Source organism: Pleurodeles waltl, chromosome 2_2 (assembly GCF_031143425.1).
Source record: "Pleurodeles waltl isolate 20211129_DDA chromosome 2_2, aPleWal1.hap1.20221129, whole genome shotgun sequence".
Classification (NCBI taxonomy): Eukaryota; Metazoa; Chordata; class Amphibia; order Caudata; family Salamandridae; genus Pleurodeles; species Pleurodeles waltl.
Genome location: NC_090439.1, coordinates 65,850,516 through 65,862,681, shown reverse-complemented (window position 1 = coordinate 65,862,681; position 12,166 = coordinate 65,850,516). Strand labels below are relative to the sequence as shown.

Below are 12,166 nucleotides of genomic sequence, written 5' to 3'. Positions count from 1 at the left end.
GCTCAGGAGAAAATGTCTGTAATTGAAGAAAGCATGCAAAATACCATCCTCAGTTCTACCCATGGTCCTTGCTTTTTTGTTTTGTCACTTTTATGGTAATCTAAAATGCCTAAAAAAAAGAAAAAAAAGAGGAATATAACCAATCTGTTTGTTCTGTTAAAATTGAATTTATCCAAGTGCAAATTATTGCCTCTTCTATTCCTGCCTGATCACTCCCTGGCACATTCTTTCCAAAACAGTGCCACAAGAGGAGGCAGATGTCCTCCATCAATCTTTGAATTTGTGGATTTCTTCACCTTCGTTTCTGACAGATACAACTCGGTAGAGACAATTTCAGATTGACTGCTTCCTATGTCTTTGTCCAAAAATCTAAATCATTTGGATTCTTTCTCTACCACCAGCATAGACGATCTGACCTCCACTATCAAAAAAGTCAGGCTACCAACAAACCACAACTTAAACTTCTTTATTGCTGATGCCAAGAAAGACAATTTCCCATCCTTGAAACTAAATTTTAGAACATTATTATTGCATTTCACTCTCAAAGAATATTCCCATATACATTTAAAAGTGGCCCTATCACCATGTCATAAAAGATTTTAATCTCAACCTTTATCCAAATATTTACTGGTACAAAATTTCCCTTGTTGGAGGGGTGCCATGAAAAGATGCGTGGCGACTCAGCTCAACTCAGTCATTGCCATGAAACAGCTGTTAAGAAAATACCGTGCAGCTTCAAGTTGAAGCATTCCACTATCAATCGGACAAAAAGGACGTCCAGCTAACCCTATTCAACACCTTGGCAGTATTCGTAGCAGGCATTGATAAGAAATTAGGCGACCTCAAATCCCTCTCACCCATTCACAAAATAACCCCATGAGCTTTTCCAAGAGCTGCTCATGCGGGCCAATAATAGACAAACTAGCCACATTACCTGTGATGCTAACCAACCTCTGTGCATCTCTAAAAATGGGAGCCTCCAGTCAGCACCCACACTCGCAACTTTCATCTGACCTTTCCACACATGCCCAGGGAAAAATTCACTTGGATCCACTCAAGACTTCAACCAACCATTGGGACCAAAAAGTGATGACAGGGCAAACGGTCCCATCCAGGAGACTCCTGCAACAGCAACCTCTTGCAATTTGATCCCAACAGCAATCACACCCGAACTTTTGAGGGATAGACTCTCAATTGGCAGTCCAGTGGGCGGCAAAGCTATGGTGAAACCCAATGCCAAGCAGAGACGTACTCAGCAGAGGAAAGGCTGCAAGAAAGGAACGGAGCAATCCCAGAAGCTGCCCCCAAACTAACAATATCTGATATCTGGGCCTGCAAAAAGCTTTGTCTTCCAGGCCATCTGCTCCAGCAACAACATCTGAAGTCCCACCCTCGAATTCGGCCATCAAGCAGAAGAATGCAGCCAATAGTGAGTAGCCCTGGCCTGCAGAAGGGGCTGCCCCAGCATCCTGCTTGGGATTCATCCTCTGGAAGTTACAGTCAACGTACGCAAGCAACTTCTCCAATTTCCTCCGTGATTCAGCTAAAGACCCCTCCTCCACAAGACCTGGGAGCAGCTATTATAACTTCTAGCCCCCCACATCATGCACAAGTGGGGAACTCTACAACCAACAGGTTAAACAACTGCTGGAATCTGGGAGGAGATTACCCCCCAGGGAACCCTCTGCATCCGCCGCAGAAACTCAAAACTCGACCAGATCCCTTAACCACCAACTTATTAATTTTTCATCATCACTGCAAATCTAAGGGAACTAGTAATATTTTGAACAGGGGAAATATTCTTCGGCTACTTTCACACATTCCTTCCACAAGCGGTCTCAATTCAACTGATCTCCTAGCAGTTGAATTTCTCCACCCAACTAACGCCACTGCGCCTGAATCCACCAACGCCACTTGGAAAACAGGCCTAATCGGCCAAACAATCTTAGGAGAAAGCTCAACCTTCAAACGCTAGTATTATCATACACTGTAAGGTTGTCTACCCAACTCCTCTGTTAGCAATGGGTCCTGCCCTTGAATCAGGCCCCCAGTGCAGGGAAACACAATCCATACTTAGGCGCGTCCAGGGCTGTTCTCCTGTGTCCTCAAGTACCTCCACTACAGCTAGGGTCGACTCTCAGCCCCAAAAACTCTTCACCTCAGCCAATTTCTCTCTAAACAATAATGAGCTAAGATGGTATTAAAAAACAATCAACAACTACAGTAGGCAAGGGTGACAAACCTCAGACAAAAAGCTGCGCTCTACATCGTCAAAGGAGATCCTCTACATCTGTTCTTGGAACGTAAAGGGCCTCCTTTCTAAAGCTTTGGACCCTGACTTCATCCAATACATCAGCACTTTTGACACTATACTAATGCAGGAAACTTGGCTGGTTGAACAATTCCACTTGCAGGGCTACATGTGCTTCATCACCTCAGCTACAAGGAAGGCAAAGTATGGACACCCACAAGGTGGCCTGGCCACTTATGTCTCTTTAGCACTATTGGTCAGAGCCACCCCATTCCACTCCACCTGCTCCTCTATCAATATTGTGTCAGTTGGCGCCACGAGGAGTGCGCCACAGCAGAGATAGTTCTCGTAAATACCTATCTTCATCCCAAACTTAAACTCAGTGACGCTAATAACCCAGTGGCTCTACTCGAGAACTATATAAGTAATGGCGTCATAGCCGACATGGCAGACCTCATTGTCTCAGGCGATTTCAGTTTGCACCTATTAGGATCCTCAACAGATGAAACCTCAATCGCCCTTTCCAGCGCTTGGGACCTTCCTGCACAAGGGGACAACAAATACGGCTGTCCCACAAAGACCAGCAGGTCCTTGCTCATTGGCTTAGAAGTATTACAGCTAAGAGCTCTGAACGGCAGATTTACTGAGGACTCACCTCCAGCAGCATCATATTTTTCTACCACAGCCTCTACCACAATTGATTACACGTTTGTCACTCTTCTACTACTCAAACAAGTAGCCTCCTACTATCTAGGCAACAGGAGTGAGAGCGACCATTGCCCACAGGAATTATCCATCATCTTGGGGATAACCAAAATGGAGAAAACTAATATTGCACACATCACCACTTTTACCACAAACGTGTCAAATGTGGGCAATCAAACATTGATCATGTCACCAAAGCAGCAATGAATCTCGCACTTGAACTAGAAACAAATAACAACAGCGAAGCACAGAAATGGGAACAACTTACAACCAGGCTTAGTGCAATGTTTGCAGAGCCAATCGCTAACAGGCGACTGTTACTTCCTTCACCCGTAACTCACTTGGCACAAGCCCACAGGACAGCACTAAGAGACACAAAGAGAAAAATCAACTCCAGTATATGGGGTCTCTGCAGCAGCCCGGGCAATCCAGACCTTCAGACTATCCTAAGGCACCATAAACAGTCACTCAATAAGCTAAAATGGGCAACCAATGGGAATCACAGTGAAGACTTGTGGGCCAGGCTATGCTCGGATGCAAGGAGCAACAACAGTGCATGCTTCTGGTGTACAATATGCAACCTCACACGTCCATACCATGGTGACATTACATCGCATATACCAGAAGCTGTCTGGGCCGAGCATCTTGGAGTCCCTTTCAGCGGCCTGACATCACTTAGCATAGCCACACAGAGCACAACTTTGCCAGGAACTCTTCTTCCACACATGCCCTTATTAAAAACTCCACTCACGTTACTCACTGACTCAGTTACTATAAAAAATCAGATAGCCAAGAAGAGCAGGAGAGAAGGTGCCCCGGGACTGAATGGACTTCCACTTGTAGTCTTAAGCACAACAGACCCTTTTAGGAAAATATTTTTGAAACTTTCTACCTGGAAATATGTCCGACAGGAACGATCCCACAGTCCTGGAAGGGGTCCATAATCTCCCCCATCTTTAAAACTGGGGACAGGTCGCTTCCCGTTAGCTATCGTATGGTTGCCTCAATTGAGAATGACGCAAAGTACTTTGCAGGTCTGTTATTGGATCATCTGCTTGCATGGTCTACTGAAAAGGGAATAATCCCCACGACCCAAACAGGATTCTCCAAACATACTGGCACCATCATGAACATTATGGCCATTTCCCTTTTAACCAACAAAGCTATAACACTGAAACGTCAGCTCCATCTATGCTTTGTTGACTTCAAGGCTGCATTTGACCAAGTGGACAGAAACATGCTGTAGAAGAAGCTTGAAACCTGGGGGCTTCCACATCCACTTTTATGCCTGATAATAGCCCTACATTCAGACACATGGGTCCAGATTAAATTGGGTATAGGCGCTCATCTTTCAAGGTGGATCCCTACTACCAAGGGTCTAAAACAGGGTTGTGTTTCGGCCCCCAAACTGTTCAATCTATACTTAGCCGATTTAGCGGGTTCACTCACCCTCACAAACTCGCACTCCCCCAAAAATTGGGGACCTGGAACTACTATGCCTTATGTATGCGGATGTCCTCGTACTGGTCAGTCATATGGAAATAGGCCTTCAGAGACTATTAACCGCCACTCAACACTACTCAGTTACTAATGCCTTGACAGCAAACTTTTGAAAAATGCATACACTGTCAATTAGAACAAAGTCACCCTCGAGAGCTTGGTTTTGGGGTAACACACGACTTGTTCAAAAAGACAAGTACAAATACCTTGGAGTCGTTATTGACAAATCGTGGAACTTCGTGCATCAAAGGAAAAGTCTAATGGGAAAAAGCCTAGCCATAGCGCTATCTCTAAAACGACTAAAAACTTATTTGAATGGGCCTTCTTACACCCCCCCTATTAAAAGTGGTAGAAGCCAAGCTCCTACCCACAAGAACATACGAGAGCGAAGTACAAAGAGGCAGGGATTTTGATATCTTAAACCACGCAGTGAGCAAAGTTTATCGGATGATCTTTAGTATCCCCAGATTCACTTCCCCCGCCTAACTGAGACTGGAGTACGGTCTTCTGAACCAATCCCTGGCTGGACGCGTTGCCTACATAAACTTCTGGATCAAAGCCTGTGGTGCCTCCCTGGGCACTCTTAACTACCATATGTGGTAAGAGGTTGAACGTAAGAACACCTCCCCGTTCAGAATCCACTTAGATGATCCACTTAAGAAGACCACTGATCTTTGAAGGAGCCCAGTCCCGCACAAGGCCTTCAAGAAATCAACTGGGAAATCGATTAAGCTTCAGTCACTACTGGAGTACAAAGTATCCTTCTCACGGAGATCTCATGCATGGATGACTTTGCACACTTACACGTCTTTGGCACCACAGTCATACCTGAGCCAGGGTTTGTCGAAACAAATAAAGGATCAATTCTTAAAGTATCATCTTGGACTCTTACCACTTGCTTTAAATGCGGCCCCCTGGTTGAGGGACCTAACTAACTCTATCTGCCGCCTGTGTGATGAGGACACGAAGACCTCCTGCATGTCCTCCGCTCATGTAACTATCTTGCACTAGAATGAAAAGCCCTACTAAATAACCAATTTAACGAAAGAGGCATATGGACACAGAGACAAACAGTGACGGCGTGCTTTGCACCTGGGGACCTGCAGCTGAACTGTGCTTTGGTGAAGTTTCTATTGCCGGTGACGCAAAAGCAAGAGTTAATAAATCAGGACCATCCCCCCTGCGATTCACAAGAGAATAGTTCACAGCCCAATGCCTGACAATGGACTTTAATGGCATTAAGCGATGCCCTTCTCTCACTGAAGCAAGCAAAAGTTTAAGTAGAAACATTTTATTATGTCTAAAACGAGCCCCTATGGTCGCATATCGAAATGACTGGACAATGTGCTTAATCCTCTGATGATGACTTAGTAACATCACAAACGTATTTTTTAAAAGTGTTTGCTTCTTTTCACCTTTGTTATGGTTTTAAGTAACTAAACAATAAATCTTATTACATTATTTTTAGCCCACAAAACAGCAAATGTGTAATCACCTCATCCAAACACAGGAACAAATTCTAACTTTTCTCAACTGAATAACCTGGCAATGAAAGACTTCTCCATATAATGCTATTCCTTTGTAAGATCATCAGGATTAACTTTAGGTTCTGTGTTCACTCTAATTTTCCACACAACTCAAATGCATGTGCGCTAATTTCTTCCCCTGCACTCTCAAAACAGTCAAACGTGTATGCTGCACAACTTCTCGCCATCTTGTATATCTGCTTTGGAACTGTGCTACCTGTGTGTGTGTCTCACAATCCCCGCTTCCACTGCTGAAAGTGATATTACTCTCATCAGTCAAATTACAAGCTCCCTGTCACACTTAATCTATGACTTATACATTGGCTATCTTTGTTAGCAAAGTACATTTTAAATGATGTTGCCTCACCCATGAAGCATTACATTTGAACAAAACAACATAGATAGCCCACCGTCTCACTATTTCAAGCGGCATAAGAGAATGCAAAAGATGAAAATTCCTGCAACTTGAGGTATCTTGACTCAGAAGGTCACCTGCCCAGCCCAGCCTGGAGGTCCCTCCCCTGTGGTATTATAACCAAACACAACCCTTCTCACAGTTAGAAAACGCTTAAAACTTGAAATAATTTTCTCTCCCCAAATCAGTTTTATTGAGGCATTTGCTTCCCAATCTTTCGTAATCTCCTGACTGTTTCCTAACATGTTCCAAGAATTGCTATACTCTGATTATCTTAACCTTCATTCTAAATGTTATCTTGTTTTGTTGTGATGTGCTTCATGAAAGTTAAGTACCCTAAAACTCCTTCAGGTGCACAATATCATATTAAACATATGGATTTATGCATAAATAAAATCATCTGTCTTTTATTATGGCTATGATGCATTATGTTTCAAATGTCAAGAGGTATGTGCCCTTGATTAAATCATTCATTTTACAAAAGTCCTGAATGTACCCGATGCAGTATTTTGCCATGCCCATGAAGAAGCAAGGAAAGAGGTGTTTACATGGGTAGGAGTGGGCATTTGGGCCTCTTCTTTGTTTGGATCAGACTGCATGCCGTATGTGGTGAAAGTATGGCCACAGAACTCCAGCACATGCTGACAAAAATCTCCTTTCTTCTTAATAGGTGTCAGATTGTCTTAGGCCACAAAACTGTACACCTTCATAAGAGTGTCATCTTGTTCTTTTTCGGCCTTCCCAAATTCTCAAATACTGTTGGTGTTACTGAGGCAATTCGGACGCTTTGAATTACCCAGCTCTTCCTGAAAGAGCTCAGCTGCCAACGATACAGCAGGTCTGAGGCTGAAGTACCTAAATAAACCAATATCAATGTGCACCTGGAAATGTGCTATGACAGTTCTTTCAGCACAAGCTTATGTTGGCTCTAGCTGAGGTTGAGGGAAGAAATGTATGATTCCCATTTAGATGGGATATCATGTCCGTCTTTTTGAATGGTGAGTTTTAACTGCTATATGTCCACACACATCCAAATGTAGGTGGTCATTATGACATTGGCGGTGTACTGACAGCCACTGTTAAACAACAGCCTGGCGGAAATTACCGTCAAATTATGACAATTGGCAGTGAGACCTCCCATAGACAGCCAATATACCACACCAACCGCCAAGTCGTTAACACCACCAACCATGGGGGTAGACACCTACAGCCAGGCGGAAGTCAAGGTGCTCCCCACAATATTATAACATAGCAAACCACCAGGATTTCCGGGCGGTAGCAATCCCATCAAAAGCCTGGTGGAAACACATCACAGAAAATGAAAGACTCACTATCACTAACACAGAGGACTCCGCGGCCGCCATGGAACCAGAACTCCAAGTCTTCCTGATGCTCTACCATGCCATGGTCATCCTGGAGAATCAGCGCTGCCGAAGACGACAATGGTGAGTGCAGCCCCCTAGCACACAAGGGAGGGAGGGAGGAAAAGGAGAGTGACACACAACACACACCATACACACAACACCACACACACATAACCAGCTGCAGAGTAAATCGACTGTTACAGGACCCACAAGCAAGTAACGCAAGGACAAAAATCTGAAGTACAAACACTGTAATTTGCTGCCAACGCTCACCCTAATGAATTATGAAATCAAAATGCAGACGTCAGTGTACTGATTGGGCCAATGGCCAGTCCAAAGTACCAAAGGGCCACAGGCCATAGTCCAAGCAACCAACTTGACTCCTGACATCATCCGGACTCCACTATTCAGGGGCATCATGTTGGAAATAGGCAGGCACCTCAGGGGGAAGGGGAGTTGGGGAGCACCTCAGCTAGAGTGGGTATCATGCCCACTGGTTCCGGAAGGGGGCTCTTTGTCTAATATTCACTGGAGGGGAGTGTTAGGCCACAGTCTCTGGAGGGTGGGCTACATGCCCTCAGGTGGTGGAGGGGGCTCCTTGCCCTCAGGTAGGGGAGGGGGCTCCTTGCTTTCAGGTGGTGGAGGGGGATCCTTGCTTTCAGGTGGTGGAGGGGGCTCCTTGCCCTCAGGTGGTAGAGGGGGGCTCCTTGCTTTCAGGTGGTAGAGGGGCATCCTTGGGTTCTTTCTTGTGACAGGCCCCCTTGGCCTTTGTCATGTGACGTGTGTCTTTGCTTCCAGGTCTAGGAGGCGCCTCCACTGACCCCGTTCTAGACCCCGTCCTCTGTTCCATAGGTTTCGCTACCCTAGACCTCCTTTTTCGGGGCAGAGGTGTGGTCTTACTGGGAGTGGCTGCCGTCCCACTCAGGGGCCCCTTAGTGCCAGCAGCAGATTTCTTGGTGGGAGCAGTGGCAGACAGGTTGGCTGAGGTGCTGGGCTGGGTCCTTGGGACCCTGCACCTACAGGCAGGATGGGGGGGAGGGAAGAGGTCAAGATGGGCAAGGGAAAGCTTCTTAGGGACATTGGGGTGGGATGTGGGAGGAGGGATGGGAGTGGAGGTAGAGGTAGTGGTTGTACGTTTGCTGGACTTGGGTGCAGGTGCATGGACAGTTGCGTGTGTGAGGTCAATGGCTGTTGGGTGTCTGAGTGCGAGCGTTTGTGTTTCTCAGGAGGGGGCAGGCAGGGTGGGAGACGACAAACAGGATGTATGGATGGATGTTTTGGAGGTGTCTGCAAGTGAGGTGGGTGTGATGCATGAGGTGGTGATGGTGGTGGTGGCTGTTGATGCAGTGCATGCAGGTGTGAGTGCAGATGTGACTGTGAGGGAGGAGAGGGGAGACAGTGGAGGCAGTGGATGCTGTTGTGTGTGCAACTGTCTGTTGTTTGTGTGAGTGCTTGCGGCTTGAACTTTGCTGCCTGTGTTTGTCTGTGCCACTCCTGTGTCATGTTTTGTGTGCATGCTTGTCTGTATGTGTGCATGGGATGGGTTCGGTTTGAGGAGACTGGGACTGGAAAGTGGCAATTGGAGGGGGGACGGGAGGACCAGGGACACTGGCTGCCATCAAAGAGGAGGCCAGAGCCTGAAACGATCTCTGATGGACTGCCAAGCCACCATGAATGTCCTCCAGGTAGGCATTGCATTACTGAAGCTGTGATGCCAGCCCCTGGATGGCATTCACTATGGTTGACTGTCCCGACAGTGATGGATCTCAGGAGGTCAATAGCCTCCTCACTGAGGGCAGCAGGGCTGACTAGGGCTGGGTCTGAGGTGCCTGGGGTGAAGGGGATGCCCACCCTCCTGGGTGACGGAGCACAGACAACTCAGTGGGGGGCTACTGGGAGGGAGGTGCTGGTACTAGGTGTGGCGGCTGTAGCTGGGGTGGTTCCAGAGGTTTCCGCCACCACCAGGGAGCTCCCATCAGAGGAGGATTTAGAGTAAGTGTTGTCACCTCCTATCTCTGCCATGGTGCTACCCTCGCCCTCTGTCCCACTGGTTCCCTTGGCGTTGGTGGACTTGGCTTCCTGGGTCTCGTGGGCTGCAGCACCCTCAATCGCCGGTGCCCAAGGTCCTCCGCCAGATGATGCTAATGCACACATGGACAGGATGACAGAAGAAAATAGGAGGGGAGAAAGAAAGGGAGCACTTGGTCAATTACAGCACCAACACCACAGATGGCATACATATCACCATCACAAACAGGGACCAAGATTGAGGAGTATGCACCGCACTGGCATTCCATTGGCTAGGTACCACTGCAGGATGAGAGCCAACCACCGCCATCTGCATCTCTCCTGGGACCTACTAAGCCCTGTATGACATGGAATGCCACATAGCTAGCTATCCAGATTTTGCTCTTCGCCCATTTACCCTGAGCTGGACCACGCAGCTGTGTCTGAGCTGGCATTAAGGGGCACCCACTGACAAACCCCAAACCAGGATCCTATGCCAGGCAACAAAGATGGTTGTTACATACACTGTACTCACCCCCTTATGGCTGCTGTGATGCCCTCAAGCGCCCATCCAGCTGTGGGTAGGTATCCACCAGTATGTGGGCCATCAGGGGGGTCAGGTTCCGACGGGCGCCCCTCCTTCGTTGGGAGGCCATCCCCAGCTGGGCCTCTGCGGTCTTCCAGGCACAGTGTCTCAGCTCCTTCTACTGTTTCCTGCGATGGTATTACCTAAGTAAAATCAAAGGCCATTGGGCAAGTGACCCCACCTGTCCCAAGATGAACACCAAACCTCCCACCACCACAACCCCCACTGATTCTACTGGTGCCCCTAGTAATAGCAGTGGTGGTGGGAAAACTCTACAAATAGCCAATCAAAGGTTGTAGCTGGTCTAGCTTTTGGTAATGTAGTGGGGGTTGGTCTAGTTAGAGAGACCACTGAGGTTGTTTTAGTCTCTGATGGTGGCATTGATCTTTCCACCTTAGTTGCTTGTCCCCTTAATATGGATAAGTACAAGCAACTACCCCTAATAAATGGTGTTCAGGTTGCGGCCTACAGGGACACAGGTGCCAGTGTCAGTATGGTGATGGAGAAACTGGTTCCCCCTGAGCAACACCTACTTGGTCATCATTACCAAGTTACTGACGCCCATAACAACACTGTTAGCCACCCCATGCCTGTTGTGAATCTCAACTTGGGCGGGGGGTATTACTGGTCCTAAAAAAGTTGTGGTATCCACTGATTTACCTATAGAGGGTCTATTGGGCATTGATTTGTAAACTTCAGCTTGGGCTGAAGTGGAGTTGGAGACCCATGCAGCAGTGCTGGGCATTCCAGGGTACATTGTTGCTCTTACCAGGGCTCAGGCCAAGAAGCAAACAGGACAGGGAAACTTGGATCCTGGAACAATGGACCAAGTGCTCCCAAAAACTAGGGGTAGAAAGGGCAAACCCTTGTCCACTATCCCTCCCTCTGCAGAAGATTCCCCTTTTGATGAGGAAGAGTCAACTCCTTGTGCAGAACCTACACCAGAGGAGCTTCAGGCTGACACAGCTGAGTTCTTGGGTGCAGGGGGACCTGCCAGGGAGGAACTGAGTGTGGCACAGCAGACCTGTCCCACACTAGAGGGTCTAAGACAGCAAGCTGTCAAGCAGCAACATGGGGATATCAGTGACTCACATACAGTTTATTGGGAGAACAATCTCCTTTATACTGTGGCAAGGGACCCAAAACCTGGTGCTACCAGGAGACTGGTCATTCCCTTGCAGTTTAGAGAATTCCTCCTAATTCTTGCACATGAAATTCCCCTGGCTGGACATCTGAGGCAAAGTAAGACTTGGGACAGACTTGTCCCTCACTTTCACTGGCCTCACATGTCAGAGGACAGAAAAGAGTTCTGTTGCTCTTGTGTTACTTTCCAAGCCAGTGGCTAAACTGGTGGCACCTCAAAGACCCCCTTAATCCCACTGCCAGTGGTTGGGATACTCTTTGAAAGGGTAGGGGTTGATATTGTTGGCCCCCTTGACCGTCCGGGTGCTTCTAGAAACAGGTTCATCTTGGTGTTAGTGGACCATGCCACAAGATATCCAGAAGCCATCCCTTTAAGGAACAGTACAGTGCCTGCAGTGTTAAAGGCCCTCCTGGGAATATTTTTCAGGGTGGGCTTTCCTAAAGAGGTAGTATCAGACAGGGGTAGTAACTTCATGTCTGCATATTTAAAAGCAATGTGGAAGAAGTGTGGGGTAACCTATAAATTCACCATACCCTATCATCCACAAACATATGGACTGGTTGAGAAATGTAACAAAACTCTCAAAGGTATGATCATGGGACTCTCTGAAAAACTCAGAAGGAGATGGGATGTCCTCCTGCCATCCCTCTTTTTTACCTACAGGGAGG

At 47.2% G+C, this 12,166-nt stretch overlaps 1 protein-coding gene across 3 annotated transcripts in view; it reads left to right on the top strand.

Moving 5' to 3' along the window:
- The window catches only part of LOC138280126 (NFX1-type zinc finger-containing protein 1-like), a 1,298,750-nt gene that overhangs the window by 34,664 nt on the left and 1,251,920 nt on the right, over positions 1-12,166 (top strand). The gene's annotated exons all lie outside the window — the stretch shown is intronic.